This window comes from Saimiri boliviensis, chromosome 9, assembly GCF_048565385.1.
Source record: "Saimiri boliviensis isolate mSaiBol1 chromosome 9, mSaiBol1.pri, whole genome shotgun sequence".
NCBI classification, from domain to species: Eukaryota; Metazoa; Chordata; class Mammalia; order Primates; family Cebidae; genus Saimiri; species Saimiri boliviensis.
Genome location: NC_133457.1, coordinates 92,171,139 through 92,197,013, shown reverse-complemented (window position 1 = coordinate 92,197,013; position 25,875 = coordinate 92,171,139). Strand labels below are relative to the sequence as shown.

The 25,875-nt window shown below is 41.0% G+C and overlaps 1 protein-coding gene across 2 annotated transcripts in view; it reads right to left on the bottom strand.

Moving 5' to 3' along the window:
* RNF24 (ring finger protein 24) overlaps nucleotides 1–25,638 on the bottom strand; it is an 84,658-nt gene extending 59,020 nt beyond the window's left edge. Inside the window, exon 1 of one of the 2 annotated variants that reach the window (XM_074406305.1) lies at nucleotides 25,484–25,638. The gene's annotated coding sequence lies outside the window, so the exon portion shown is untranslated. The remainder of the gene's footprint in view (nucleotides 1–25,483) is intronic. The other variant, XM_039479444.2, reaches the window with a different exon arrangement.
* Between the last annotated feature and the right edge of the window lie 237 nt (nucleotides 25,639–25,875).

Here is a 25,875-nt window from a genome sequence, read left to right as displayed (position 1 = left end):
AGAATCTCACTCTATTACCAAGGCTGGAGCGCAGTGGCTGAATCTTGGCTCATTGCAACCTCCACCTCCCAGGTTCAAGCGATTCTCCTGCCTCAACCTCCTGAATAGCTGGATTACAGGAGCCTGTCACCATGCTCAGTTAATTTTCGTATTTTTAGTAGAGACGGGGTTTCACCATGTTGGCCAGGCTGGTCTTGAACTCTTGACCTCAACTGATCCGCTGGACTTGGCTTCCCAAAGTGTTGGGATTACAGGCATGAGCCACCACACCCAGCCACACATCTGAATTCAAATCTCTTACTCTTCATGAGTACTCTCTTACTTTCCATGAGAACCTGCTGCTTTCCATGGACCTTGACAAGCCTGGACTGTACTGGTAGGGTTAGAATGGACACACAAAAACAATTTCTGTGGTTGGTTCCTGTGGGCAGTTAGTATGCTGATGCAACTTGGATCATCTTCATTGCCATAGAGAGCCTCCAGAAAGACCAAAACCATAATTCCTAAATAACTGGCAACAAGGTATATTTCTAAACTTTTTACTTTGAAATAATTTTATATTTATAGATAAGTTGTAAGAGTTCCCATATACCCTTTGCTTAGCTTCCCCAAATGTTAAAATCTTACATAAGCATAGTAGAAACACAGGAACTCAACAGATATAATCCTATTAACTAAAATATAGACTTTATGCAACTTTCCCCAGTTTTCTCACTAATATTCCTTTTCTGTTCTAGGATCCCACATCACATTTGTTGTATCTCTTTAGTTTCCTCCACAAAGAACTGTGCTTTTTAAATTAAAATTAATCAAGGTTCATTTTATTCTGAAAATGTCATGGCATTTCTGGAAACAGCAGTGAATATTAAAAACCTGCCTTGGGAATTGCTGGGTCTATATGACAATCAAGAAAACATCTTGAAATAAAGAGCCAGAGTAGCTCTAAAGATAGAAAAAAAGTCACTTTTTAAATAAAGGGAGGAATTGGCTGTGACAATCTAAATGTATCAGGTATGTGAGACACCTGTCCATAAGAAAATAAATCAACAGTCAGTTACAACTCCCTGGAAAAGCACAGGGTTACAACATCTACCTCTGGAGTGTACCAGATAGAAATCAATACAACTCTGTTTAATGGAGCAGTCATTAAAGATTTATTTGTTTCCAATTAAAGGAGTTGAGTTTGTTCAGTCTACAGATGGTAAATTAATAACTAAATTCAAGTATACAAACGTGATTAGAAGACACTAAATTTTCTCTACATAGTGACCTCCTTTTCTAATTGGTAGCATAAAAGTTGCTGAGCTGTCAGTGATTCTAATTCAAACCCAAACCCCTGGAAAAACTGAGGAATCTTTAGATCCTGTTGAAGCTACTCTGGAAGAAGTATCAACAGGGTTCTCTATAAACCTCAATAGCTCACTGCTTATTCTTGAGGATTCTAGATTGAGAACATTAATTCCACGACTTTAATGGTGAATTCTTAGTTACCAAAAAAGGTATCAGAATTCCTACAGGAGTTTAGAATCCACGAAGACAAAAGACTAGAAGGCATAAACTGTATGTACTAAAAGTGAAACAAAGAAGTTTAGTAAACCAGGAGCCCTTCTAGAGTGGTAAAACAGCAACAAGCTAACAAATAAAAAATAGAAGATGCTTTCACTGTACAGCCTTAAAAATGAGAGAAAACAATGTCACTGATGGGTTAGCAATTTATCAGCCAGGGACTGAGAGTAAATTAGAGAACGCTGCATGGCAAAAAGTGGGTTCCATAAAAGATGTCAGAGCAGAGGCATTAACCTTATAGACTTGAGTTTAGCCACTCCCTACCACTAGGACTGTAGGCAAGTCTCAAGGTCCCATCTACAAAATAGGGAGAGTTACCCACATCCACCTCTGGGGTGAGGGCTCATCATTACCATCAAGGTCTCTTTTTGTTCTCTGGTGTGAGGTTGGCGTTGGGGTTAGTGTCTGACTTTTTCTGGGTCAGGAATCATTTGGGCCTGAGCCACATCTTCCTGGGTTCCTGGGCCACTCTGGGTTAGATTCACATATTTGAGCCTGAACCACAAGTGGACTCCTTTCTAAAGTGACAGGGGCAGCATACAGAATACTAAGAAACAGGCATTAGTTTAGCTACATTTCTTCAAAAACAATTTCCAGATAGCCAATATGTATAAATTAAAAGCCTATCTGTTTTTAGATCTAAATTTTGTAGAAGGAAAATTCTATAGCCACAAAACAGTGTCTACGATGTTCATGACTAATTCAGCAATCTTCAAATGATTATGAGTCCAGCAAAGTGCGCAGGCTGCCTAGTAGTTTGACACTGGTGATAATTACCTTGCTTTTCTAGATATTATAGTCCAAAGCAATGCCTGAAAGTCTCCCCTTTGTCAACTAGGATTACTTTGTTCTTCTAAGAAAGATATATGAAGATTTCATGTCTTTAAAATGATTTTAGGCAGGCAATAGAACAACTGAGACAATGAGGCAGATCAAATGTTATTTCAATATTCTAGGGGATGAATTTGGTACTGCCGATTTCATTTTTTCAAAAATTCTGAAAATCACAATCATTTCAGAACAGTGAATAATTTCTCTCTAAATGGGTCTTAAAGAATCAAGACTTGTAATTTCATTAGCCCTGAAAGCTCTCTTTCCTTTATAGAAATGTTTTACAAGACCACTACTAATCTTCATCACACAAAGTGCTGTTATTCTGATTTTATAGATGGCTCTAATGAATATATTAAAGACTATGTAAGTTTGTGAATTTTCCCTTCCTTCAAGATCAGAAATGAAAGATGAGTGCCTCAGGTCATATGAAGCTGTGTGAGCTATATGCTCCCAGTAAGGTCACAGTATGTCTAGAGTTGGGTCTATTCTCTATTTCATCATTTTCCCCAGGAGCTCACAGACTCACTGGAAAAATTTACACTTAACCAAACTCACAAGATGTTGGCTCATAAACCATAATGTCAACTCCAAAATTCAAACCAGAAAATACATTTAGCAGGTTTCTTTTGGAAGATTCACTGTACTAACACAATTACAGAAAAAGAGAATGACATACTCTTTTAAAAATATATATATTTTATAGAGATCAGGTCTTGTATATTAGTATATTCTCTGAAAGGACATTTCCATTTAGAGAATCAGTATCAGCTACAAGAAACAGAAGCCTCTTTCTCTAGAGGAAGAGACATAGTGGTAGCTGCTCTTTGGTTTTCCCATTGTATATCATTAACAAGTTTGTAGCAGAGACTGATGGTTTTCCCTCCTACTCCACCCTCCATATCTGTTCTCCTTTTCTTCCACTCAATTAGAATTTTTGGCTGGGCACATGACTACACTTCCCAGCCTTCCTTGCAGCTGTGTGTGGCCATATGTCTCAGTTCTGGCCAATGTAAATGATGCAAATGAAGTTGTATGGGAATCATGCTTAACAGAACACTGACAGGTGTCTTCTATCTTCTGCTTCATCCCTTTCTCCATCCCATACCTGCAATGGGTGCTACCATCTTGCTCAATAAGAACGAGGTTTATACCCAAGAGGACGGTAGAGTGGTTAGAGGGAACTGGGGGTAAGTGGTAAAATGTCTGTGATGCCATGAAGTTCCATTCCAGATATGTACCAACTTTTACATGAATAAGAAATACATTGCTGGGCGCGGTGGCTCAAGCCTGTAATCCCAGCACTTTGGGAGGCCGAGGCGGGTGGATCACGAGGTCGAGAGATCGAGACCATCCTGGTCAACATGGTGAAACCCCGTCTCTACGAAAAGTGCAAAAAATTAGCTGGGCATGGTGGCACGTGCCTGTAATCCCAGCTACTCAGGAGGCTGAGGCAGGAGAATTGCCTGAGCCCAGGAGGCGGAGGTTGCGGTGAGCCGAGATCGCGCCATTGCACTCCAGCCTGGGTAACAAGGGCGAAACTCTGTCTCAAAAAAAAAAAAAAAAAAAAAAAAGAAATACATTTTAATCTTATTTTAAGCCATTTTTTCAGGTTTTCTGTCACTCATAGCTGAACCCTTCTAATATACTGATGTTCTAGGTAGGTCAGTACTATTTCAAATTATTCTGTATTCAGACCATTTAGAATAACAGACCACGGATTCTAATTCTAGTTCAGAAAAACATAGGAGTTTTTTGTTTGTTTTTTTGGAGGCAGGGTCTTGTGCTGTCGCTCAGGTTGGAGTGCAATGGTGTGATCATGGCTCACTGTAGCCTCAACCTCCTGTACCCCAACAATCCTCCCACCTCAGTGTCTGGAATAGCTCGGACCACAGGCATGTGCCACCACGGCCAGCTAATTAAATTTTTTTCCACAGATGGGATCTCCCTATGTTGCCCAGGCTGCTCTCAAATTCCTGGGCTCAAGTGATCTTTCTGCTTTGGCATCCCAAAGTGTTGGGGTTACAGATGTAAGCCACTGCACCTGGACAGAAAAATACGGCTTTTGCTAAGACTATAGATGCTTATGACACTATATTAGGCAACTAAGTAGAATATAGGAAATTTAACATTACAATGTAATTTTTTGATATGATGTAAGAAGTAATGGGGACCACTGGCAATATATTTGCCAATCATTTTCACAGAACTATAAAGATACAGTTTGAAGTATTAGAGTCCAATATAATTATTAATTATAAATATAATTAAGTATTGCAGTCTAAACACCCCACTTTTCAGAGGAAGAAACTGAGGCACAGACAGGCTAGGTTTTCAATGTTAAAAGCCTGGCTTTTATTTTTAAACTATACCCAAAAATTTTAGGAGGAAAATGCTCTAAGGGTTGCACTTCTATGTGTCCTGTTTCAACCTCCTGTACCCCAACAATCCTCCTCCTTTCAACAGCTCATTTATACTAATATGCAATAATTGGTTATCCCGAAATAAAATACTTGGCATTCAGCCTATCAAGCTCACGTAAGAATAGAAAATGTAACATATGGCTGGGTATGGTGGCTCACACCTGTAATCTCAGGACTTTGGGAGGTCAAGTTGGGTGGATCACCTGAGGCCAGGCGTTCAAGACCAGCCCAGTCATCATGGTGAAACCCCATCTCCACTAAAAATATAAAAATTAGCCGGGTGTGGTGGCACGTGCCTGTAATCCCAGGTACTCAGGAGGCTGAGGCAAGAGAATCATTTGAACCGCAGGTGGAGGTTGCAGTGAGCCAAGATTATGCCACTGCAGTCCAGCCTGGGAGACAGAGCGAGACTCTGTCTCAAAAAACAGAACAAAACACAAAACAAAAATGTAGCATGTGGTCGGGCGCAGTGGCTCACACCTGTAATCCTAGCACTTTGGGAGGCTGAGGCGAGTGAGGTCAGGAGCTCGAGACCAGCCTGGCCAATATGGTGAAACCCCATTTTAATAAAAATGCAAAGGTTAGCTGGGTGTAGTAGTGGATGCCTGTAGTCCCAGCTGCTAGGGAGGCCTAGGCACAAAATTTGCTTGAACCTGGGAGGTGGAGGCTGCAGTGAGCTGAGATCATGCCACTGCAGTCCAGCCCGAGTGACAGAGAGACTCCATCTCAAAAAAAAAAAAAAAAAATTAGCATGTAGCCACAGACATTATATATGAATGTCTGAGTTCTGCAGGATAGTCAGCAGGAGAATTAGTTATAAGAGAAGAGCAAATAAAAATGACAGTGTTGTAATAGTTTTAGTTACAACAGTCCCATAGAGTTGCACATGATTATCCTTTGTAATGATTCCAACAACCATGACATTATTCGTGTAAACAAAGCTAAAAGGAATGATGAGACACAAAACTTTTCCACATTTTACACTAGAACACCATTCTTAGTTCTATAGCTACAGTAACTGTTTATAGGGTTTTTCTCATTATTTGTGACCGAAGACTCATGAGACACTAGTCAATTTTCTTTATTTTAAAAAAGTCATGGTCAGGCATGGTGGCTCACACCTGTAATCCCAGCACTTTGGGAGGCCTAGGTAGGCAGATCAACTGAGGTCAGGAATTCAACACCAGCCTGACCAACATGGAGAAACCCCATCTCTACTAAAAATACAAAATAAGCTGGGCATGGTGGCACATGCCTGTAATCTCAGCTACTCAGGAGACTGAGGCAGGAGAATTGCTTGAACCCGGAAAGTGGAGGTGTCGCGGTAAGCTGAGATTGTACCACTGCACTCCAGCCTGGGCAACAAGAGAGAAACTCCATTTCAAAAAAAAAAAGTCACTTCATCTCTTCTTCCTTTGGGATAAGTCAGTATACCTACCTTTAAGAACCTAAAGATAAAAAAACAAACAAAAACATGGATGAACCTTGAAAACATCATATTAAGTGGAAGACGCCCCTGAATTGTGCACTTTGAGCGAACTATATGGGATATAAATTATGTCTCAATAAAGCTGTTAAAAAAAGGCAAAAAGAGAACTGCCTAAAACAATCATCAAAAATATTAATATATATGCAAGCTCCTTAAAAGTTAAGGAATACGTAGTACAGTTAAGTTACAATTTTTACATCATCTGACGACCATTGAAATGGAACTTCTGACCAGCCACAGTTTAGCAGCCAGACTTGGCTGGCAGCATAACAGATCTCTTATTTAGAAAAAGAGAACTGAGATGTAGCAAAAATTGTTGTTATTCCTTGCCTAATAACAATCATTAGGAGAGCATTTAATTAATGGAGATAAACTACACTCACAGTAACTGGAATATTCAATGATAATTACCCCCATTTGAGATTAAATAGTGATTCACCAAGGCCACACACACAAGTAACCAATAGGGCCAGAACTAACTTGAATCCCACATGCTCTTCTGTATAACATCCTACTTCTTTTTTACCTTTATGGAAATTTACTTGGAACTTACTGTGCAAAAATACATGCAGCCGGCCGCAGTGGCTTGTGCCTATAATCCTAGCACCTTGGGAGGCCGAGGTGGGCAGACTGCCTGAGCTCAGGAGTTCAAGACCAGCCTAAGCAACATGATGCAACCCTTTCTCTACTAAAATACAAAAAATTAGCCGAGTGTTGTGGTGTGCACCTATAGTCCCAGCTACTTGGGAGGCTGAAGCAGGAGAATTATTTGAACCTGGGAGGCAGAGGTTGCAGTGAGCTAAGATTGTGCCACTATACTCCAGCCCGAGCGACAGAGTGATATTCCATCTCAAAAACAAAAAAACAAGCTTAGGAGTTAGAGTTAGGAGTTTGTGGGAAGTTATCTTAGCTTGAAGAAAATACTTAAATATCTCAAGAAGAGCCAGTTTTTTTCAAACTACAGGAATTTTAAAGTCAGATACATAAAATGTCTGAAAAATACTAAAGTGATGTCTGATCTAATAAATTCAGAAGTGAGCCAAAACAACTTAAATGCAGAGGAGTTATTCATCAAGTGTTTCTTACCACAAATGTAGATTACCATAAATTCTGACTGAATATGAGGCACATAAAAGATAATAAACAGCTGTTGACATGAATAAAGATAGTAAATCCAAAATGACTGAAATATTAAAAAATAAAAAATCACCCTTATTTCTGGTAGAGGAAATAAAGGAGAATGTGTAAGATTTGTGGTCACCAAAGAACAGAGTTTCAGGCCAGTATGGTGGTTCACGCTCATAGCCCAGCACTTTGGGAGGCCAAGGTGGGAGGATCACTTGAACCTAGGAGTTCAAGACCAGCCTGGGCAAGACAGTGAGATCTGATCTCTATAAAGATTCGAAAAAACAAACAGCTGGGCATTGTGGCATGCACCTGTAGCCCCAGATACTTGGAAGGCTGAGGTGAGGAGACTGCTTGAGCCCAGGAAGTTGAGGCTGTAGTAAGCTGAGACTGTGCTATTGCACTTTAGCCTGGGCAACAGTGAGACCCTGTCTCTAAAAAAAAAAAAAAAAAAAAAAAAAAAAAGAACCAGAGCTTCAAATAGCTGTGCTCTACCAGTTTCTAGTCCCCACATCTCCATATACTTAACAAACAAGAAAATGAGACAAAGGCTGATGGTGGGGCCCAAGTGCAATAAGCTTCTGGCTATATTAAATGAAGGCCAGGAGGAAACAGTTGAAACAAAATTTCCTAGAAGAGATCTTTGAAGAGAGGAAATGTGTCTTTTTCATCAGAATGGTGAAATTAACGCTCAGCACCTAGTGTAAAGACCTGCACCTAATAGGTGCTCTACAAGCATCTATTTAATTCAACAGGTAGGAAAATGTAATTTTTGGCACTAAAACAATATTAGAGCCTTGAAGAATAATCAATATTCATGCTCAGCTCAACTGATTAAAAATTACACTGGGATTGTCTACGGTCTTTTTGGGCATCCCTTTATAATGGCATTCTTCTTTTTATTTTTTTTTTTGTGCCGAGGCTGGAGCACAATGGCATCATCTCGGCCTCCCCAAGTACAGGAATTACATGTGTGAGCCACCGTGCCTGGCCTGCAACGGCATTCTTTGTTGTTCAGAGAAGAACCACAGTGATATCATTTTAAAGTAAACAACATAATGAGTAAACACAGCAAGGGTTCCCTTATAAAGAAATCACACTAGCACATACTTTTAATGGCCTTCTGAAATAATATGATTAGAGGTTGTCTAGAGATGGTTACTAGGCCAAGAACACCAATTTTTTAAATTTTTCATCTGATACTAAGGTAACTTTCCCCAGGATATATGAGTTCAGGAGATGACTAAAAACAAACTGACTTAAGGTAAAATGCAGCAAGACAAATAAGTAAGGCTTTACTCAGCATTACATACTCAGTAATTTAACTGCATAGGAATGTGAAGACGTGAAATTAAATAAAAATTAGAAATGGCGATCAAGGGACAATCCCCCACAAAGTACAAGTAAAATAAAAAGAATGATATTCAATGAATAATTCTCTCTGCCTTTACAAATATTTAGGCATTAATTCTACAATGCACAACTTTCATTTCTTTGGTCTACATGCAATTTCACAAAAACACTAAAAATATTTTAGGGACATGCACACATGAAAAACCTAGTAATTGCTGGAGAGAAAGAATTATATTAGAAAACATAAACACGGCAAAGCTTGTCCTATAGTTTTCATTTCTGCCTGTTTAGATGATATATGTCCCACAGATCTGACTGGTCAAGCTCCTTCTGCTCAAAAGATTTAAAGCCAAATTAAAATGGGTTAAAGAAGCAATTAAAGAGAAACTAAAAGATCTGGTTGTATTCAAACTAGCAGGCCTCAACAGTGTAAGTCCTAGGGTAATTAAGAATTTGGAATCACTAAGTGATATTTCTGACAAATTATAAGAAATGGGCAAATAAGGTTCTTGAATACTATAAAAAAACCAAATTCTCCTAATTGCAGAGATAGGATAAGGAGGGGAACAGTATTCTTTGTAAGCAAAATAGCTCTAGATCAAAGGTTTAGCTCTCTAAAAATATTATCTTAAGAAGTGAACAGGTCTAGAAAAAAATCATCACAATTTTCCTTTTCATCTTACAAGGAAATAAATTTTAAAATAATGTATGTTTGCAGTGTTTCTTTATCATTTGTCTTTGACTCCAGATGGAGGACCTATCTAGAAACTTACTGGCGTTTATCCTGCCAGAGACACTAGTTTAAGAAGAATAAAGGAATCAAACATTTGGTTGCATTTTATGGAAGTGGGGGTAGGCCAAGGCAACCCTGGTAATTCCCTGACTTTTTATGCTAATCTACTCCTCTTTCTTCTCCACTGCTTGATTCTAGTCTATAAAAGCCTTCCATATATCCCTGCTTTTAATTTTCAGAGGTACTACAGTACATATCTCAGTTATAACAGAAGAATAATCTTTTTCATTTTGCTACAGTACTCAGAATTTCATTGTAACCCTCATTAAAACAAAATATAAATTCTCAATTCAATGAACTCAATTCCTTTTACTCTGATTAAAACACATTATCTTTTATGAAGGATACAACAGTATAAAATTACTTGGCAGTCTCTCATACAAACTGTGTTTCAGAGTAACTCCAAACAACCCTAGTTGATAAGGAAAAGGCCTTCTTTATGGAATTCCCGCAAGTAAATGTGGAAGAGATGACAGAATAAGATAATCACCATTTTGCCACCACAGAATAAATAACTTACATTGACATGACCATCACTGGAGTCTTCTAGCAACACCAGAAGTGGAGTAGCCAGACACTATGGGCCTTTGAATGTGATGCAATATTACGTACCTAGTAACTATTCTTCCCAAAAAACCTAAATTTGATTTTAATCAAATTTCTAGAGCTAATTTCCATTTATAGGAAATACAGAGAATAGAACAACAAACTAACACCACAAAGAAGCAAGCAGACAAATCCCAAATGTGAGAAATTTCACAGAATAACTGACCAAGTCCTACAATGAGTCCATTACACAAAACAAAACAAAATGGGGAGGAGGAACCGCCCTAGATCAAAACAGACATAAGAGACAAAATGACCAAATGTGATCTGTGGACTCTGAATCCCAGGGTGAACAAACCATCTCTACAAAAGATATTCTTCAGTCAATCTGGCAAGCTGAACAAAGTCTAGCTATTAGATGATACCAAGAAGTAATTGTTGATTTTATTAGGTGTGCGAATGGCATCCTGGTTCTCTAAGACAATGTCTTTTTTTTTTTTCTTCTTCAAATCTCATCTTGAATTGTATATTTTTTAGAGGTACATATAGAAGTATGCCACGGTGACTGGCAGTGGCTCATGCATGCAATCCCAGCACTTTGGGAGGAGGCTGAGGTAGACGGATTCCTTGAGGTCAGGAGTTCAAGACCAGCCTAAGAAACATGGTGAAACCCTGTCTCTACCAAAAATACAAAAATTAGCCAGGTGTGGTGGCGTGCACCTGTAGTCCCAGCTTCTTGGGAGGCTGAGGCAGGCAAATTGCTTGAACCTGGGACCAGAGGTTGCAGTGAGCTGGGATCGTGCCACTGTACTCCAGCCTGGGCATGGAACAAGACTCCATCTCGGGGGGGAGGGGGGGGGAACAGAAGTCAGAGCTGCATTCTGAACTGAATGCTGTGAATTTTTCTTTTTGGGTAATCATTTTCTTTTTCTTTCTTTTTTTTTTTTTTTTTTTGAGACAGAGTCTCACTCTGTCACCAGGCCCCAGGCTGGAGTACAGTGGCGTGATCTCGGATCACTGCAACCTCCACCTCCTGGGTTCAAGCAATTCTTCTGCCTCAGCCTCCCGAGTATCTGGGACTACAGGCGCATGCCACCACGCCCAGCTAATTTTTGTATTTTAGTAGAGATGGGGTTTCACTATGTTGGCCAGGATGGTCTGGATCTCTTGACCTCATGATCTGCCTGCCTCGGCCTCCCAACATGCTGGGATTACAGGTGAGAGCCACCGCGCCTGGCCTTGTGTAATCATTTTCTAAGAATCCAGGGGTTCCTTCACATCCTTTCTGAAATAGTATTTTAACTTTTAATATGCAACATTCACAATGTATTCCACAGATAGTGCTGATTAAGTTTCTTTGGAGGTCAATTTTCAAACTATCTTCCAAGCAGTTCAAAGAAAACAAAACAGAAAACCAACAGATTTCCAGAAACATCTTCAAAGCATAAAACATTTTATTTCTAATAGAGCAGTAGTTCTTAACCTTTCTTAGGGTTATGGACCCTTTTGAAAATCTGTTTTTAAAGAAAATCTACATATTTCTTTCAAATGGTTTTATCATTGTTTTGAAGGCCCCTGTTAGAAACTTTTTTTTTTTTTGAGACAGAGTCTCTGTCTCCCAGGCTGGAGTAAAATAGCACAATCTTGGCTCATTGCAACCTCTGCCTCCTGAGTTCAAGAGATTCTCCTGACTCAGCCTCCCGTGTAGGTGGGATTAGGCATGTGCCACCACACCTGGCTAATTTTTGTAATTGTTAGTAGAGTCAGGGTTTTGTCATGTTGGTCAGTGCTGGGATTGCAGGCATGAGCCACTGCGCCCAGCCAGAAACTCTTACAGCATTCTTATAGATAAACAACGCTAAACCAAGTACGAATTAATCAGCTCAATACTAAAGGCCTTCCATGACTTGGCCTGGACTTTTTTTTTTGAGACGAAGTTTCACTCTTGTTGCCCAGGCTGGAGTACAGTGGCACAATCTCAACTCACTGCAATCTCCACCACCTGGGTTCAAGCCATTCTCCTGCCTCAGCCTCCCGAGTACTTGGGATTACAGGCATGCGCCACCACACCCGGCTAATTTTGTATTTTTAGTAGAGATAGGTTTCACCATGTTGGTCAGGCTGGTCTCAAACTCCTGACCTCAGGTGATCTGCCCACCTTGCCCAGACTTTTCATACTTATTCCCCACTATTTCTCTAAATACTGGACTTTAGTCAAATGCATTAGTTATGGTTCCCTGAAGATGACTCCCTATCTTTGTTCTTGATACTTCCCCTATCTGCGCATCCCAGGCTATCCCCAACTATCCAATAAGTTTCTGTCCATCCTTCATGACATATCTCAAGCAATATAACCTCTGTGAAACCTGCTTTGATCTCATAAACCTTTCCCTGAACTTCTTTTGTCTTTCTATACTTTCAGTTATCTTTCCACACTTTGTATTGTGGTCTACTGAATACTTGTCTAATCTCAGATTCTGTGTGACACAGTAGTCAAAGTGAAAATATCAGCAAGGACAAATCTTATTCTCTTTAGTGAGTTGAATGGTGGCCCTCAAAAAGATATGTCCACTTCTTAACACCAGGAACCTGTGAATGTGACTTTACTTGAACTGACTTTATTTAAGAAAAAAAAGGGGGGGGGGAGTCTTTGCAGATATAATTTAAGGATCTGGAGATGAGATCATTTTAGATTATTTGAATGGATCCTAAATCCAATGGCAGATGTCTTTGTAAGAGAGAAAGAGAGGGCCATGGGAAGACAGAAGCAGAGATTGGAATGTGTGGAATCACCAAAACCTGGAGGAGGCAAAGGAGGATTCTCCTCTAGTGTCTTTGGAGGGAGTACAGCAGCCCTACTGACACCTCAATTTGAGCTTCTACCTCCAGAACTGTGAAAGAATAAATTTCTGTTGTTTTAGGCCACTAAGTTTATAGTAATTGTGTTACAGCAATGTTAGGAAACTAATAAATCCCCTTTGCTCCATCTGATTCTGACAAGTCATTTTAATATACTGCAGTAGTTCTGCAGGAGCATCCGTATCTCTTCTTACTCTCCAGCTATTCTCTGCAAAGATCTCTGCACTTCCTTTATCAATAGCCCTCCAGAAGTGCCAGTATTGGATAACATCTGAACAGTAAAGAGACTATGTTCTTCTGAAAAGTTGACAACATCCACTGTGACAGGTGGTGGGCTCTAGAGGACGAAGGCTTCGGTTCAAACCTGGACCCTGAACTTGTAAACCTGAACGGGGGCTACTTCTTTGATCTTTAATTTGTCATCCATAAACAACTCTTTGAGAATTGCTGTAAGCAGTAAATAGGCAATATATTTAAAGCTACTGGCATAAAAGCTTTTTAGTGTAGGTTAACTAATATGAAAGATGATTTTCTGAGTAAATATTGTCCCTGTATACTGATGCACTGTTCCGTGAATTAAGAAAAAAATCTTACTACCCTGAAAATTCCATCTACCCTGTTTACAGAGATAATCAACCAGTTTGATTAAAAAACCTTTATTTAAGGCTGGGTGTGGTGGCTCACGCCTGTAATCCCAGCACTTTGGGAGGCCGGGGTGGGCGGATCACGAGGTCAAGAGATCGAGACCATCCTGGTCAGCATGGTGAAACCCCGTCTCTACTAGAAATACAAAAATTAGCTGGGCGTGGTGGCGCCTGCCTGTAATCCCAGCCACTCAGGAGGCTGAGGCAGGAGAATTGCTTGAACCCAGGAGGCGGAGGTTGCGGTGAGCTGAGATGTGCCATTGCACTCCAGCCTGGGTAACAAGAGCGAAACTCCGTCTCAAAACAAACAAACAAACAAACAAAACCTTTATTTAATTATAGGCATGCATGAGATTTCCAACACATTTTGAAGTTTTGCAATTTCTTTCATGCTAAAGAAAAGGAATGAAAGCCTACACCTTTGATTTCCCTTTCCACCCATTTCCCACAAACTACATTAGCTCATAATTTGATGTTTCATTCTCTGTCGACTTTTTCGTTCAGTCCAAGATAAAGAGACTATTTAGATATAATATCCAGGTTGTATTTCAAATTTATATCACCAAGCATAATTTCACATGCTCAGATTTGGGAAGGAACAATAAAGAGATACAGGTAGCTATAATTTTTTTTTTTTTTTTGGTTTGCCAAGATGAACTTAACAAACTTAACGGACACTGCAGCACCAGTCAATCTCAAAATCCGAAAAAAAAAAAAAAAAATTAGGACAACATAAAGCATATTGACAGACAGCAGTGAAGCTATTAATTTTGATAATTCAATAAACACTGTCAACAGATGAACCGAATGCTCATTACTCTTACAGCATGGTATTTGTAATTCTTTTGCTGTCAATTAAACAATTACTACATTAAATTTGCTAAAGGAAGTACGGAACTGTATCTGATACAAGCACCTGTCCAATTGGGAAAACATAAGTACCATGAAAACGAGAGTCAAGCTGCCAGGAGGAGTGGCTCACACCTGTAATCCCAGCACTTTGGGAGGCTGAGGCAGGTGGATCATGAGGTCAGGAGTTCGAGACCAGCCTGGCCAAGATGGTAAAACCCTGTCTCTACTAAAAATACAAAAATTAGCCAGCTGTGGTGGTGGGCGCCTATAATTCCAGCTACTCGGAAGGCTGAGGCAGGGTAATCCCTTTAACCCACAAGGCAGAGGTTGCAGTGAGCCGAGATCACGCCACTGCACTCTAGCCTGGGCAACAGAGCAAGACTCTGTCCGGGGGGGGGGGGGGGGGGGGGAGGGGAGGGGGAAGAGACAAACAAGCTAAGACTACATAACGTAATTAACCTTCTATAGAAATCTATGGTTTATGACCAGGCATGGTGGCCCACGCCTGTAATCCCAGCACTCTGGGAGGCCGAGATGGGTAAATCACTTGAGGTCAGAAGTTTGAGACCAGCCTGGCCAATTAGCTGAGTATGGTGGCACACGCCTGTAATCCTAGCTACTCGGGAGGTTGAGGCAAGAGAATCGCTTGAACCCAGGAGGCAGAGATTGCAGTGAGTCAAGAAAGCAACACTGCTCTCCAGCCTGAGCGACAGAGCAAGACTCCGTCTCAAAAAAGAAAAAAAGAAAAAGAAAAAAAAAAAGTCCATGATTTATACAGGAGCAAGCTTTACAACAACATGGTAAAATTTTCCTAATTTAAATGATCAAAACTTTGGAAGATGAAGACAAAAGGAAGAGGCAAACCTCAATTTAAGAGAAGTTGACAAATAAAAACAGGAACTTTGAAAGCAGGCAACCTGAAGTTATTAACATAAAAAGATTCACCACAGTTCATTTAGTAGGTAAGCAACTTTAATACACCTAACAACCCTGAATCCATTAAAATTCAAATTAAATTAAACTTTTCCAGAGCAAATTTGTAACATGAAGTTCACTTGTAATGTTACCTAAAAAGCAGTTTCCTTTCCCTTGTCACTGCAGGCTTCCTCCAACACCCTGGGGCTGGAGCCCTCCAAAGGAGGGCTGGTGCAACTCTCTGATATCAGACTATCCTTAGGGCACATGGAGAACCCAGGGTGGCTTTCCCAAGAGTGGCCAGCCAAAAGCAAGGCCACTGGCCAGCTACTCCTAGGCCAGCTGGCATGGAACAAAGTGTCTGGTTCCTACCTCCAGTGCAGAGAAGGCTCTGCCAGCTGGCTTTCAAAGGACTGCACTAGTTGGAATGCTCACGATTCCTTTCAAACCATCTGGCATTCTTTTAGAACCCTCAATTTAACCAACACTACATTCTAAGGTCTGAATTGCTCAGATAATTGCAGGAGTGTCCACTACCTACCTAGATAAGAAAAGAAAGAGGCAGAGCAAATGCTAAGTCAATTATTTCAAGAAACAATTTCTACAACTAATAACTGCTCTCAATTTTAGCTTGTATATTTTGCATTTTAAAATCTAAAACATTCCCAGGATTATTAAGCAAACTTTCAAAATAAAAACCAAGACAAATAAGAGAATAAGCGAAAACAGACTAATATGCAGAAAAGTTGTAGGAATGCCTTAACGTTAGAAGTACATGACTCTCCCTACTCTGAACTTCTACAGAGCCTGTCTATATTTTTAATGTGGTCCTCAGAATAGACTTTGTACTGCTACAAATATTTACCTTTCCAGCTAGCAGCAGGTAAAAAGAACACTGTCTTATAGCTACTTCAAAAAAAAAAAATCTGTTGATATATTGGGTGTTTTTAAAGCTCCATTTCCAGAAATAAGAAAACTTAACGTGGAAAAACATGAAGAACAAACCTCACCTCTGAGAAAACCAAGCAAACAAAGAACAGGACTTGGCTTGAAATAAAAATATTTTATCAAGTGATCAAAATGATTTATTGACTGGGCATGGTGGCTCCTGCCTGTAATCCCAGCACTTTGGGAGGTGCTGGGAGGTTCACTTTAGCCCAGGAGTTTGAGACCAGCCTGGACAACATAGTGAGACCCTGTTTGTCTCTACAGAAAATTTTTAAAAATTTGCCTGGCAGGCTGGTGTGTACCTGTGGTCGCAACTACTTGAGAGGCTGAAGAGGAAGGACTGCTTGAGCCCTGGAGGCTCAGGCTGCAGTGAGTTGGAAATCATACTACTGCACTCCAGCCTGGGTGACAGAATGAGATTCTTGTCTCTTAAAAACAAACAAATACATACCACATACAATACCAAGAACAGTTTAATCATCATATTAACAGCCCATATACCAGAGGAGATACAGTAATTTGAACAAAATGTTATAGAGACCAAATCAAAGTCAAATATTATAAATTGGAGGAGCTATAATAATTATTATTTTTCATTGAGTTTACTCTCAAGACAAGTACTGAGTTTAGCATTTTACATATTATCTCATTTGGAACACAAAGCAAATACATGAGGTAGGAACTATTCTTATCCACATTACAAATGAAGAAACAGAGATTAGGAAACCTGCTGGAGGTCACACAGCAAAAAGTGAAAGAGCTGCAATTCTACTCAAAGCAGTCTGATGCCACAGTCCAGGAGCAGGACTGCCAATATTAAGTCATACTTATAAAAGAATGAAATGTAACACAGGGAAAAATTGAATCATAATATGTTCTTCATAATTTTTTCAACTCTGAAATGTAGCAAAAAATGGTGTGTAATTAAAAAAATAATAAAAATGGATTCTCTCTTTTTTTTTTTTTTTTGAGACGGAGTTTCGCTCTTGTTACCCAGGCTGGAGTGCAATGGCGCCATCTCGGCTCACCGCAACCTCCGCCTCCTGGGTTCAGGCAATTCTCCTGCCTCAGCCTCCTGAGTAGCTGGGAATACAGGCACGCGCCACCACACCCAGCTAGTTTTTTTGTATTTTTAGTAGAGACGGGGTTTCACCATGTTGACCAGGATGGTCTTGATCTGTCGACCTTGTGATCCACCCGCCTCGGCCTCCCAAAGTGCTGGGATTACAGGCTTGAGCCACCGCGCCCGGCCAAAAATGGATTCTCTTCTTAGAAATTTTTAAAAATCAAAAGCTATTTTACCAGGTCAGTTGTGCCTCTTTTGCTCATACACTGAGTAGATATTTGTGCCACCTGCTGTCCTAGGGGACAGAGTGGTAAACAGGAGAGATGAGGTACTTGCTTTGCTTTCCTGGAGCTGACCTTCTGTTGGGGGTAAGTGACACAAAAATTACTAAACAACAGTATTTCAGAGAGTGGTACATACTATAGAGGAGGTAGGGAAGAAATGTAAACTTCTCTTTTGAAAAAGTTAACCATGCAGGTAAACAGAAGGGATAGAGAAGGGTCTGGGAAAAGTTGTTTGCTGAAGCTTACTCTTTTTTTTTTTTCCCCAAAGCTGAAACAAGATTAAGTTTATTTTATTTTATATTTTGTTGCATTTTAGGTTTTGGGGTACATGTGAAGAACATGCAAGATTGTTGCATAGGTATACACGCGGCAGTGTGATTTGCTGCCTTCTTCCCCATCACCTCTATCTGGCATTTCTCCTCATGCTATCTCTCCCCAACTCCCCACCCCCCGCCGTCCCTCCCCTATTTCCCCACAACAGACCCCGTGTGTAGTGCTCCCATCCCTGTGTCCATGTGTTCTCATTGTTCAACACCCACCTATGAGTGAGAACATTCAGTGTTTGATTTTCTGCTCTTGTTTTTTTATTTTTTATTTATTTTATTGCATTTTATGTTTGGGGGTACATGTGAAGAACATGCAAGATTGTTGCACAGGTACACACATGGCAATGTGATTTGCTGCCTTCCTCCCCTTCACCTATATCTGACACTTCTCCCCATGCTATCTCTCCCCACCTCTCCCCGTCCCTCCCCCATTTCCCCCCAACAGACCCCAGTGTGTAGTGCTCCCCTTCCTGTGTCCATGTGTTCTCATTGTTCAACACCCGCCTATGAGTGAGAATATGCGGTGTTTGATTTTCTGCTCTTGTGTCAGTTTGCTGAGAATAATGGTTTCCAGGTTCATCCATGTCCCTACAAAGGACACGAACTCTTCGTTTTTGATGGCTGCATACTAGTCCATGGTGTATATGTGCCACATTTTCCCTGTCCAGTCTATCATCGATGGGCATTTGGGTTAGTTCCCGGTCTTTGCTATTGTAAACAGTGCTGCAATGAACATTCATGTGCATGTGTCCTTATAGTAGAACGATTTATAATCCTTTGGATATATACCCAGTAATGGGATTGCTGGGTCAAATGGAATTTCTATTTCTAGGTCCTTGAGGAATCGCCACACTGTCTTCCATAATGGTTGAACTAATTTACACTCCCACCAATAGTGTAAAAGTGTTCCTATTTCTCCACATCCTCTCCAGCATCTGTTGTCTGTGGATTTTTTAATGATCGCCATTCTAACTGGCGTGAGATGGTATCTCAATGTAGTTTGGATTTGCATTTCTCTGATAACCAGTGATGATGAGCATTTTTTCATATGTTTTTTGGCCTCATGTATGTCTTCTTTTGTAAAGTATCTGTTCATATCCTTTGCCCACTTTTGAATGGGCTTGTTTTTTTTCTTGTAAACCTGTTTTAATTCTTTGTAAATTCTGGATATCAGCCCTTTGTCAGATGGGTAAACTGCAAAAATTTTTTCCCATTCTGTTGGTTGCCAATTCACTCTAATGACTGTTTCTTTCGCTGTGCAGAAGCTGTGGAGTTTGACTGGGTCCCATTTGTCTATTTTGGCTTTTGTTGCCAATGCTTTTGGTGTTCTGGTCATGAAGTCCTTGCCTACGCCTATGTCCTGAATGGTTTTGCCTAGATTTTCTTCTAGGGTTTTTATGGTGTTAGGTCTTATGTTTAAGTCTTTAATCCATCTGGAGTTAATTTTACTGTAAGGTGTCAGGAAGGGGTCCAGTTTCTGCTTTCTGCACATGGCTAGCCAGTTTTCCCAACACCATTTATTAAACAGGGAATCCTTTCCCCATTGCTTGTTTTTGTCAAGTTTGTCAAAGATCAGATGGTTGTAGATATGTTGTGTTGCCTCAGAGGCCTGAAGCTTATTATTCTGACTTTAAAGATGGGCAACGTCACAGTATGTGTGTATGCTGACATGGATAGCTCCCTGGAGAGTTGCTCATGATGCAAGAGAGAGGGCACAAATGCAGAAACTGTGAGTTATGAGGAGGTATGAGGTATAGAAGATGTGAGGAGGAACATAGTAGGAGGGGAGCTGGCCTCCAACAGGAGACAGAAAACAGGGGTCCCAAGGAAGGCAGATTTCTAGATTTGGTAGGGAGAAGATGAGGGGTTTCTATCTGATATCTTCTAAACTTCAATGAATTATATGAGGTCAGCTTATCTGAGTGAAAAGAGTGAGTTGCTGATGAGTTTAAGGAGTAAAGAGAAGTTATGAAATAGTGATAGGCAAAAAGATAGATATTAGGAATCAGTGGTAGCTTTGCTGGGCAGTGCTGAGTGCCCACTTCAGATTTTTGGTCATGAATCTGAAGTTCTCTTGTAATATCCAGCCACTTGGGTGGTGTCATGGAAAAGCCAGATGAATGATAAAGCAGCTATAAATAGAAAAAAAGGATTTTTAATTTAAAAATTTTTAAAGAGTAAACAAAGAATGTTTTAAAAATATGTATCCAAATTGGCCAGGAGTGGTGGCACGTGCCTGTAATCCCAGCTACTTGGGAGGCTGAGGCAGGAGAATCGCTTGAACCTGGGAGGCAGAGGTTAGAGTGAGCCGAGATCGTAACTGCACTTTAGCCTGGGTGACAGAGACCCTGTCTCAAAATAAAAATATGTATCCATGAGATAAACAAAAACATACTGACAATGTTCTGTCAAGCTGTGGTCTATGTGCCTCCTTTGGCTTCTATCTTCTCATCACAGAAATTCTTCCAAACAATATATTTGTCACATTTAATAATGACATATTTAATCATGGAGCTCAAGATAGTTTCTGTTTGGTCATGAATAGTTCTGTCATTTCCTAAGGTAGATTTTTTAAAAACGCACCTGACAGCCTTCATGTTGATTCATTTCACTACTTGAAACTCTGTGATGTTAATTGATATTTTCACTGATTTCATTTAAAAGTAAAAAAACTTAACCCCCCCTCTCAATGAACACATACACATCTACAATGCTTAATCTCAAAATGTCTGAACAGTGGTCACAAGGCAAATGGGAAGGGAGATGCTGGCCTGATGGCTCTGGGCACCTAGCAGTGCCAGGTGCATGTTCTTGATCTTCTATGTGTGCTCTTAAAATACAATGCTCAAGACCCAAAACATTCGGAGGAGACTTCATGTCTGCATACATTAAAGAGGAGGAAACAAAGATCCCACTGCTTGACAGAGGCACAAGAACACCACAAAGAATAGCATATTGGGTAAGATGGGAGGAGTATGCACACACATATATGTACAGCCATTTTTAGAAAATACAATCTACCCCACAAGCAAAAGGAAAGAAAAAAGATCTATTCTAAGGTACATCATGCAATGTCAGGAACACCAGGGATAAACTGAAGATCCTAAAATTTTCCAGAGTGGGTAGAAAAAGGGAATGGAGATTAAAATGATATTGGACTTCTCAATAGTGACAGTGGAAGCTAACAGAACAATGTCTTCAAAACGGTGACGCTAATTTTCAATCCAGAATTTAACACCAAGCTAAACTACCATCCAAATGTGAAGGTAAAATGAAGGCATTTCCAGACATGTAAATTCTGAATTCAGGAAGGAATTTCAGATTTTGTATGTACCCTTTCTCAGGAAGGTACTCAAGAATAAGGAAGACACAGGGTCCAGGAAAAAGAAGACCTAACACTGGAGGAAGGCAGAGGGAGTTCCCAAGATGATGACAAAGGGAAGTCCCAGGATGATGGCTATGCAGTAGTCCAGGGAGCAAACCAGTCCAGACTGGAATAGGAGACAGTGGGCTCCAGTAGGACCATCTCCTGGGGAAAAGATATGAAAGTGAGCAATTATCTCAGACTATTCAAAGATAATCAGTTTTGTCATAGAGTTTGGATAAATTAGTGACCGATACAGAGAAAACTCAGCAAATGAAAACCAAACAAACAAAAGAGGCAATTATTTAATTCAGGAGCAATAAACATTGTACAAGAAGAAAATACTGTAACAGTACCCTATGTGGCCCATCTGTGAATAATAGGTACACTGTCAGTCACATGTATACTGAATACCGACTTAACTGTCAAGTACGAGTGGGAAATGGAAGGATGGTTATGTGAGACAGTTAAGTCTTCAACTTCCAAAACAGAAGTCCACAGATAATATCGAAAAGTGAAAAACTAAGAAACAGCAATATAAACATTAAAAATGAAATAAATATAAAGGTATTGGTGCTGACCAAGAAAAAAAAAGAAAAAAGAAAAAGAAAAAAAGAAATATAAAGGCAAATACCAAAAGAAACCAGTAAGAGTTGAGAGTGGTTGAACCATATAAGACTGCTGAGTTTGATCATTTCTCAAACTAAAACATGGCAATTTCATATGATTCAAGCTAACACATGATAATAATAATATTACTTATCTTTAGAATAAACTCCCACTTAAAGCAGTAAACAATTATTGGCTGGGTGAGGTGGCTCACACCGATAATCCCAGTACTTTGGGAAGCCAAGGAGGGTGGATGGCTTGAGGACAGGAGTTCAAGACCAGTCTGGCCAACATGGCGAAACCCCAACTCTACTAAAAATACAAAAAAAAATTAGCCAGGTGTGGTGGTCCTTGCCTGAGTCCCAGCTACTTGGGAGGCTGAGGCACTAGAATCACTTGAAACGGAAGACATAGGTTGTAGTGAGCTGAGATTACACCACTGCACTACAGCTTGGGGGACAGGGAAAGACTCCATCTCAAAAAAGAGAACCCAAAAAACAAAAACAAATTATTGATAGAGAATGCTCAATGGAAAAAAAAATTACTTTTTATTATGCGACATTACTGGGAGATTAATAGATCCTAGTTAACAAAGTGTTATCATATATTCTCTTACCATCACTAACATAATATTACTATTCTAATGAATAAATATTTACCATTGAGACAGCACTTAACATTATTTTATCTATTTTGATGATCTAAAAGTTAGTTTAGAATTTTTCTTTAATCATCATACTACAGAATGCTAAACTATGGGTTGGCAAATATTTTGGTTAACAGAATCCTGAATAACAAGGCCAGGCTGTATTTAGGTTCCTTTGTTGATATTAAAAATAGCTAAGTCACTCTTGCAAAATTAAAGTTCCATGAAATTGCGCTACTGTGCAAGCCTATTTCAGTGATAATTCCGGTTATACTACTCTGTTTATCGAAGACTTCCCCTTATGGTTTGTTTTAAGGGGACACCTAAAAAATGTCTTACGCAGTCAAGTCAGGCAGTTTATAAATGTATTGGGTCGCTTCAACATTAGCGACTTTAGTTAATAAAGGTCTTGTTTTTTTTTTCTTGCTTCATTTTTCCTTCATAAAAGCTCTTGTTTTAAATTAACTTATCTGAATTAAATTGATAGTAAGATTTTATTTAAATCATGCATTATAAAACCAAAACTTCCTCAATTGAAAAATCAACTTTTACTAAATTCTTTTTACTCTTTCAAAAAAAGAATTTGAACCTGGTAACATAAGGTAAGAATTTAACAATAATAATGTATCCTGATCCAACTATGGAAAATTTCCCCTTCAAATTAAAAGCAAATGTTTTAAACAGAGGGAATGTACATAAACAGATCCTGTGGAAGACTGCTTTACATTTCATTTTCCATTGAAAACTACTAGGAATTAAAATACACGTGATTTTTTAAAAACCTTAAAAAGGAAAATAGAACTCATACAATTATTTATGTCATCCAATGTAAGCACCTCTTAATTTTTTAAAACTGCTGTTTTGAATCAAAAGATCGTAATAAAAAAATTTTTTTTTTTTTCAGATGGAGTTTCACTCTAGTTGCCGAGGCTGGAGTGTAATGGCACGATATCGGCTCACTGCAACCTCTGCCTCCAGGGTTCAAGAGATTCTCCTGCCTCAGTCTCCCGAATAGCTGGGATTACAGGCGTCTGCCACTGCACCTGGCTAATTTTTTGTATTTTTTAGTAGAGACAGGGTTTCACCATGTTGGCCAGGCTGGTCTCGAACACCTGACCTCAAAAGATCCACCCACCTCGGCCTCCCAAAGTGCTGGGATTACAGCTGTGAGCCACTGCGCCCGGCCCATAATAAAAATATCATGGAGGTGTGTGTTTTTTTTTTTTTTTTTTTTTACAACTGAGTTTACCTAATTTCCTAATACCCTAAAAGCATAAGGGTAAACAAGAAACTGAAAATCATCATGCAACCAGAGTTAACAACTATCTTGCAAAATTCATATCATTTGTTTTAAAAACAAAATATCAAGGAAGAGCAGGTTGCTATCTCAACAGCCTCTTTTTAATTGGTCTACATCAGCTGCAACTCTTCATAACTTTATCAGCACAACCAAGTCAGGCAGGCAGTCTGACAGAGCCAACGTCTGTGGGAACCTACAGAGCTTCCTTCTCTCTGGGGATGAGGACAATGAAAAAAGGTGTTCTGTTTTCCAGTAGTCCTGTAAGAGGAGCCATTGAGCTGGGCTGTACAACCAGACAACAGAACACAGGAAAATTCACATCAAAGCAAGGGCGCATGCCAGGGTAATATGCAATAAAACCCTCTGCCAAAGCACTAGGAAAAAAAAAAAAAAAAAAAAAAAAGCAAGGAGGTGGAGAGAACCTGCTGGACCACCTTCTTATTAACACAGGGAGGCAGGAAGAAACAAAATCTGCCTGTAGTCAGGAGCGGAGAAAACTGTCCCAGATACACTGGAGTATTCCTATAGACATGTTTATGAGCATACAGGCAAATTATCAATGAACTAAACCCAGAAAACACTGTTCTGTACGTTCGAGTATTCCCATGTAGACAGACATGAGACTCTTAACCATTAACTAAGCACCGAAAGGCAAAGTATTCTAGAGACAGCTATATAAGAATTTAGACGCACATTTCCAATCAATAAAACCCAATGGTTTTACAGTGAGAAAAAAACCCTGCTGTTTGAAATAACATCAGACAAAGAATTGGGTAAAGGTGTGATGAAGTTTTATCCCCTCCTCTTTTCCTTATACCCTTGTTGACAATCTCTGATTTCATAGGTGTCCCTCTCACTTGCATGCGCGCACACACACACACACACACACACCCATTAGGTCTCCAGAAACAAAGGAGGGTCCCTAATTCTCCGGCCTGTGGAAGCACACACGCCCCCCTGCCCACAGATGGTGACTCTCATTAATGAGCAAGCCGAGGGAAGAGGTCTCCACCCTGACCACTGCCATACACACTGTGACAACGGGGTACGAGACAAGCGCCACAAAGAAGGGGAGGAGTGGACCGGGACCAGGAGAACGCCGCCACGCCGCGACCCCCAAGGCGCGCGCCCACCGCCGGCGCGGAGGCAGCGTCCCCGCCATCCTCCTCCTCGCCTCCCAGCTCACCCCAGCCGCCTCCCACGCCCGGGAACCCGACGCCGAGGCTCCGGCAAGCAGGACGTGCGGGGGCCCGCGCACCTTCCCTGTGGTCTCCCGGTGACAGCCCCGCTCTGCCCTTTGAGCGGGACTCACCCTCCAGTCCCCGGGTCGCGCCGGACCCTCCTGCGCGTCCCTCCTCAGCCTGGGGCCCCCGCCTCACCCCTGCGCCCCGCGCCCGGCCCGCCAAGGCGCCCAGAGTGTGTGGGGGGAGGTAGGCGCGGGCCCGCGGTTTCTTCAGCATCCCGAACCCGGACCGGCTGGGTTCCCCAAACCCCAGTGCGGGGGCGGCGGCCCACGGCGCCCCCGCCTTCCCTCGCTCACTTACTCGGGCGCGCCGGCGACAGCGCCAGACGTGCGGAACCGTCAGCGTCCTGCAGCGGGGTGCGGGTTGCAGGCGGCGAGGGTCTGTCGGGACTGAGCGCAGCTGAGGTGGCGGCGGCTGACTGCGCTCGGCAGCCCCTCGTGAGGGGCGGGCCCGGCGGGGGAGGGGCGGGCGCCGCGCCTCTCATTCATGCAGCGGGGGCGGGGCGAGGGACCCGGATGCCCGGGCAGCCTCCGCCCACCTCGCGGCGGGCTTGGCGGCTTCAGAGTGTGTAGTGCGCACGCGCGGCGCGCCGCTGGTGCTGTTGCCACGCCCGCTGGCGCTGTGCCGGGTTAGAGCTACGCCGGACAGACTTTTTCCATTGACGGTTTAGTATTTTTGCTTACCTACAAGTA